Here is a 7,040-nt window from a genome sequence, read left to right as displayed (position 1 = left end):
AGAAGTAAAACTGTCACTTTTTGTGGATGACATGATACTATACATAGAGAATCCTAAAACTGCCACCAGAAAACTGCTAGAGCTAATTAATGAATATGGTAAAGTTGCAGGATACAAAATTAATGCACAGAAATCTCTTGCATTCCTATACACTAATGATGAAAAATCTGAAAGAGAAATTATGGAAACACTCCCATTTACCATTGCAACAAAAAGAATAAAATACCTAGGAATAAACCTACCTAGGGAGACAAAAGACCTGTATGCAGAAAACTATAAGACACTGATGAAAGAAATTAAAGATGATACCAACAGTTGGAGAGATATACCATGTTCTTGGATTGGAAGAATCAACATTGTGAAAATGAGTATACTACCCAAAGCAATCTACAGATTCAATGCAATCCCTATCAATTTACCAATGGCAGTTTTTACGGAATTAGAACAAATCATCTTAAAATTTGTATGGAGACACAAAAGACCCCGAATAGCCAAAGCAGTCTTGAGTGGAAAAAATGGAGCTGGAGGAATCAGACTCTTTGACTTCAGACTATACTACAAAGCTACAGTAATCAAGACAATATGGTACTGGCACAAAAACAGAAACATAGATCAATGGAACAAGATAGAAAGCCCAGAGATTAACCCACGCACCTATGGTCAACTAATCTATGACAAAGCAGGCAAAGATATACAATGGAGAAAAGACAGTCTCTTCAATAAGTGGTGCTGGGAAAACTGGACAGCTACATGTAAAAGAATGAAATTAGAATACTCCCTAACACCATACACAAAAATAAACTCAAAATGGATTAGAGACCTAAATATAAGACTGGACACTATAAAACTCTTAGAGGAAAACATAGGAAGAACACTCTTTGACATAAATCACAGCAAGATCTTTTTTGATCCACCTCCTAGAGTAATGGAAATAAAAACAAAAATAAACAAATGGGACCTAATGAAACTTCAAAGCTTTTGCACAGCAAAGGAAACCATAAACAAGACGAAAAGACAACCCTCAGAATGGGAGAAAATATTTGCAAACGAATCAACGGACAAAGGATTAATCTCCAAAATATATAAACAGCTCATTCAGCTCAATATTAAAGAAACAAACACCCCAATCCAAAAATGGGCAGAAGACCTAAATAGACATTTCTCCAAAGAAGACATACAGATGGCCACGAAGCACATGAAAAGATGCTCAACATCACTAATTATTAGAGAAATGCAAATCAAAACTACAATGAGGTATCACCTCACTCCTGTTAGAATGGGCATCATCAGAAAATCTACAAACAACAAATGCTGGAGAGGGTGTGGAGAAAAGGGAACCCTCTTACACTGTTGGTGGGAATGTAAATTGATACAGCCACTATGGAGAACAATATGGCGGTTCCTTATAAAACTAAAAATAGAATTACCATATGACCCAGCAATCCCACTACTGGGCATATACCCAGAGAAAACCGTAATTCAAAAAGACACATGCACCCGAATGTTCATTGCAGCACTATTTACAATAGCCAGGTCATGGAAGCAACCTAAATGCCCATCCACAGACGAATGGATAAAGAAGAGGTGGTACATATATACAAAGGAATATTACTCAGCCATAAAAAGGAACGAAATTGAGTCATTTGTTGAGACGTGGATGGATCTAGAGACTGTCATACAGAGTGAAGTAAGTCAGAAAGAGAAAAACAAATATCGTATATTAATGCATGTATGTGGAACCTAGAAAAATGGTACAGATGAGCCGGTTTGCAGGGCAGAAGTTGAGACACAGATGTAGAGAACAGACATATGGACACCAAGGGGGGAAAACTGCAGTGGGGTGGGGATGGTGGTGTGCTGAATTGGGCGATTGGGATTGACATGTATACACTGATGTGTATAAAATTGATGCCTAATAAGAACCTGCAGTATAAAAAAACAAACAAACAAAACAACTAATACTAAACTTTCATTGGGTTATTTGTATGGAAATATGTTAATATAAATGTTTCAGACATTACATGAAATTTCTAAAAATCTTATATTTGTATTTGTATGGAAATATGTATGGAAATATGTTAATATAAATGTTTCAGACATTACATGAAATTTCTAAAAATCTTATATGTTCTGGTATAATGTTGTAAGTAATAATCCTAGTTATTACTTTAAAATGTATATCTCAGAAATAACTAATTTTCTTGTCAACTGCATTATTATGAACTTTCATCAAATCTTTAACTGTGGTCATTTTTAAGTCTTTTGTCATTTACAGACAGTTCTGGGTGTACTCTGATGCTTTTGCAAATATGTTCCTATAAGAGGGTTTCATCTTTAAGAAATTCATGGAAAAGACTCTGACAAGTACAGGTTCCTGGTAACTGACTGTACTGCTGGACTGAATGAATAAGCATTTTCAGAACTCTAATGAAAAACTGATGAACTCATAAAAGTGCTAACAAAAGATCAAGATGAAAAAAAAATTAATTACATGGGACTGAGTGAACTGATGAGGATGAGTATAATTTTTGTGACTTTCTGTCTGAATTAAAAAAAAAAAATCCCACAAGGACTCAGAGGCAAAGAATATACAAGTCAATTTTCACTGCAAAGTAAAGGAGCTGTTACAGTGGAGGATTACTGGACTGAATGTCAATATTATGACATAGTATGAGTGTGTTTCATGTTTGGTAATTGCAATCATTGTTGCTTTTGTTGTGGTCATCCATGTACAATGCTTGGTGTCAGTCTATTTATCTCTTGTAAAAATAAAATACAGTGTGTGTGTGTGAAAAAAAAAATACATTTAGGGCTTCCCTGATGACACAGTGGTTAAGAATCTGCCTGCCAATGCAGGGGACATGGGTTCAAGCCCTGGTCCGGGAAGATCCCACATGCCACGGAGCAACTAAGCCCGTGTACCACAACTACTGAGCTTGTGCTCTAGAGCCCGCGAGCCACAACTACTGAAGCCCACGCGCCTAGAGCCCATGCTCCGCAACAAGAGAAGCCACCACAATGAGAAACCCATGCACCACAATGAAGAGTAGCCCCCGCTCGCTGCAATTAGAGAAAGCCCATGCACAGCGACAAAGACCCAATGCAGCCAAAAATAAATAAATAAAATAAATTTATTAAAAAATATACCTTTACCTTTTGTTTTGAGGCAAGGAAGTCAGTTCAGAATCACGCATATTTTTGTTAAACAAAATCCTTTTATAATATATGAAAATACTTAAATTTATGTGAACAAGTAAACCATAATAAAAGATATGCAAGATAATAATAAGGCAATTTAAAAAGATGAAAACCTTAATCATTTGGAGGTAGGAACTTATAATTTTAATTGACATCTAACAAAATTCAGTTTGTTTAACAAATCAGCAATGAAGACTACAAATAGAAAAAAGTGATCACTGATTTAGAAGCATGGGTAAAGATCTGTTAAACTGTGAACCCGAGATTGTATCAACAAAGACTGAAAGAAAAGCAGGATTATTCATTTGTCATTAAAATTTCTAAAATGTTTGATTTTTTTAACTCTTTGTTTTATATTGGAGTATAGCCGATTAACAACGTTGTGATAGTTTCAGGTGCACAGCAAAGTGACTCAGCCATACATATACGTGTATCCATTCTCCCCCAAGCTCCCCTCCCATCCAGGCTGCCACATAACATTGAGCAGATTTCCCCGTGCTATACAGTAGGTCCTTGTTGGTTATCCATTTTAAATATAAAATGTTTGATACTGACATTTAAGCAATCTACAGAATTTTCCTTTCTTCATTTAAAATGAAAAATTTATGGCACATTGAGATAATTAAAATGATTTAAATTTTCCTCCATTTGACCTCTCATAAACATTGCTAATGCTAACTTACATGAATGGCTCTGTTGGGGTTGAGAAATGTAGCAGACACTGTTGATTTCCTATGCAGCTACTACCGCTATACTCAACCATCTTTCTTCTTAATGAAACCCTGTTGTTTTTCAGGTATCACGGAGCCATGCACTTCAGAGGAAATTGAGCCACCTTTCATTCCAAGGGGTTAATCTTATTTTTTATCCAATTTTTTTATTCTGGTAAAATACACACAACAAAAAGTTTACCATCTTTAAGTGTAAAGTGGAATTAAATACATTCATAATGTGTTACCATCACTACCATGGAGGGATGAATCTTGATTAATCTAATGCATTCATGGAAATTCCAAACCCCTTTGCCAGAGATTGGTTTAATTATGGGCATGTGATGCAATTCTGGCCAATGAGATATGAAAAGACGTACTCTTACAGGGCTTCAGAAAAAGATTTCCTCATCCTAAAAATGAGACACAAAGAAGAGGTATTCTCTCTTATGGCTTTCAACATAATTGAATAGGACATATTGCTCACATCCTGGCAACATCAATCATAAGAAGAAATGTCTGAGGATAAAAATCAGCAGACCAAGGTTGGCAGAGATAAAAGATGGAAAGGACAGGGGTCCCCGATGAGGTTGTAGGGCTGCTGAACTACACTACTCTGGAATCGCCTAACTTAAGAATTTTTCTTTTTATGACTTAATAATTTACCTTATGGTTTAAGCCGTTTTTAGTAGGTTTTCCATAACTTGACACTGAAAATTGACTCAAGAAGAAAGGGGGAAAAGAGAATACTACATGTAATAAACAGGGAGCCTCTACAAACAGAAGAAAACTTGTCATGTTTGAGAAAGAAAATTTCTCATCTTTATAAAATAAAGATGGTTTGTTGGTGAAAAAACAACAAAACAACCACAAAACTTTTCAGGGTCTTCTTGGTGGGAAAATCTGGAGCTTTTATTATACAGTATTCAATCTTATGGGAGCATGCACTGAAGCCTTGGATATAAACAGTGACTGCGCTACTTACTTGCTGTATGGCTTTGGGTCAATCACTTGACTTCTCTGTCTCAACATCTGGAGTTACTTTTGGGGGGTTACCAGACACTGGAAGTAGAGGCAATACAATACAAATTGTGTGCTAAACTATTTATGTTCTAGGCAAATCCTTTTTAGGATATTTCCTGTCTAAAACTTTGGCTACAGAGTCACAGAGCAAGGAACTCAATTAGGCTATACAAGCAGCTCAATTAACTGAGTGCTAAAAACAGTAGTGCTGTGTACTGCTCTTTCTGGTCTCATCTTGGAATTTGTCATAAGATAAGATTGGATTTACTAAAAGATAGAAGGCTCCTATGGTTTCTTTTTTGGGTGTCATAATGTATGCCCAGTTTCTACTGTGGATCCAAGACTCAGAATGACAGCAGAGTCAGCCATAAAGACATTGACATCCTAGGAGGAGCTTTCCTCTGAGAAAGACGAGACAGAATAACGCACTAGGTCTAAAGTTAAAGCATCTGAATTTGAACCCTGCCTTCACTACTTGATAACTGTAATTTTGGGAAAGTCACTTAAATTCTTTATTCCTCAGTTTCCCTGTCTAAAATAATGGACCCTATTATAATAATAAGCCCATATACTATGATGCTGGAATTTTTATCCCTCATAGCCAAATGTTTCCTCTCTTACCTCTTTCAAATCTTTCATAAAATACATCTTTCATAAAATATCTCTTTCTTACATGTATCACCATATTTAAAATATCACCATATTTAATCCCCTCCTCACAACCCCAATTCCCTTTTCTCTGCTCTATTTTAGAAATAAACTTGTTAATAAAAGTATTATATATACACAGAACACTGCCCCAAAGTGAGCACATTCATAAAACAATCACCCAGAACAAGAAATAAACTGTAACCAGCACCTCATAAATTCTCCTTGTATTCTCCTTGTATACTCTCTGCCCAAAAGGAACCACTATCCTGACTTCTAACCCTTTTTTGAATTTATATGAATGAAATCATATTGTTGACCAACATGGCCTTAACGTTTCCTTCAGCTTGATTGAACTTGAGACAAGCTTCTTTCTGACTCTAGGCCTCTGACCATCCTTAGAGCATTTACTTTGGAAAATTTGCAATTGCACATTTTTCTTTGCCCCCTTGAGATATATACAAATCTTCTCTCAGCCTCTGACCAACTTTACAATACAGGAATGTCTTTCCCAATGACCTGGGAAGCATCCCTTTGAAATGTACTCATTTACTACAGATAGTCTAATCACAGAAAAACACATTTGCACACTCAATATATTGGACACATCCCATTGATTAACTTCTCTCCTTGCTTCTTTGTCCCATTGAGCTGGTTGGAACTGCCAGAAAAATGTAAGATACAAGTGGTGAGATTAGGCACCTTTGCCTAATTCCCAATGTCAGTGAGAAAGATATAAATATTTCACTATTACATTTTATATTTACTGTAAAATTTTCATAGTACTCCTATCAAAATGAAGTTCCATTCTATTCTTAATTTGTTAAGAATTTTTTCACCTGTGCATGTTCATTTCTTTTCAAAATTTTTTTTTATTTGCAACATCTATTCATGTGATTTTTTTCTCCTTTATTCTGCTAATATGGTGGATTATAATAGTTGATTTCAAACCTTAATATCTTACATTCCTAGAATTAATACAACTTAGTTGTGATGTATTATTTTATTTACATAACTCTGGATTCATTTGATAATATTTTTGCTCAGTATTTTGTGTATGTTTATGAGAGATAATGACCTGTAATTTTCTTATAATTAAAAAAAATTTTGATATCACTTTATGCTGGCTTGGAATAAATAAAATCAACTAGGAAATGTCCATTTTTCATTCCAGAAAAAGTTTGTGTAATACTCGCTGGGAAGCCATTTGGGCCTTTAGATTTCCTTGTGGGACAATAATAGATTCAACTTCTGTAATATATACAGGACAATTCTGGTATTCCATTTCTTCTGTCCATTTTGGTAATTATATTTTTCAAGAAATTTATTTCATGTAAATTTTAATATTTACTGATATAAAGTTGTTTATAATTTCTTCTTATATTCTTTCTAATGTCTTTAAGATATGTAATGTTGTATTGGCAATGTTGGAAAAGCCATTTCTTTCTCATAGAATTGTCT

This window comes from Balaenoptera borealis, assembly GCF_965194805.1.
Source record: "Balaenoptera borealis genome assembly, chromosome: 13".
In the NCBI taxonomy this organism is placed as follows: domain Eukaryota; kingdom Metazoa; phylum Chordata; class Mammalia; order Artiodactyla; family Balaenopteridae; genus Balaenoptera; species Balaenoptera borealis.
This window is presented reverse-complemented; position numbering follows the sequence as displayed.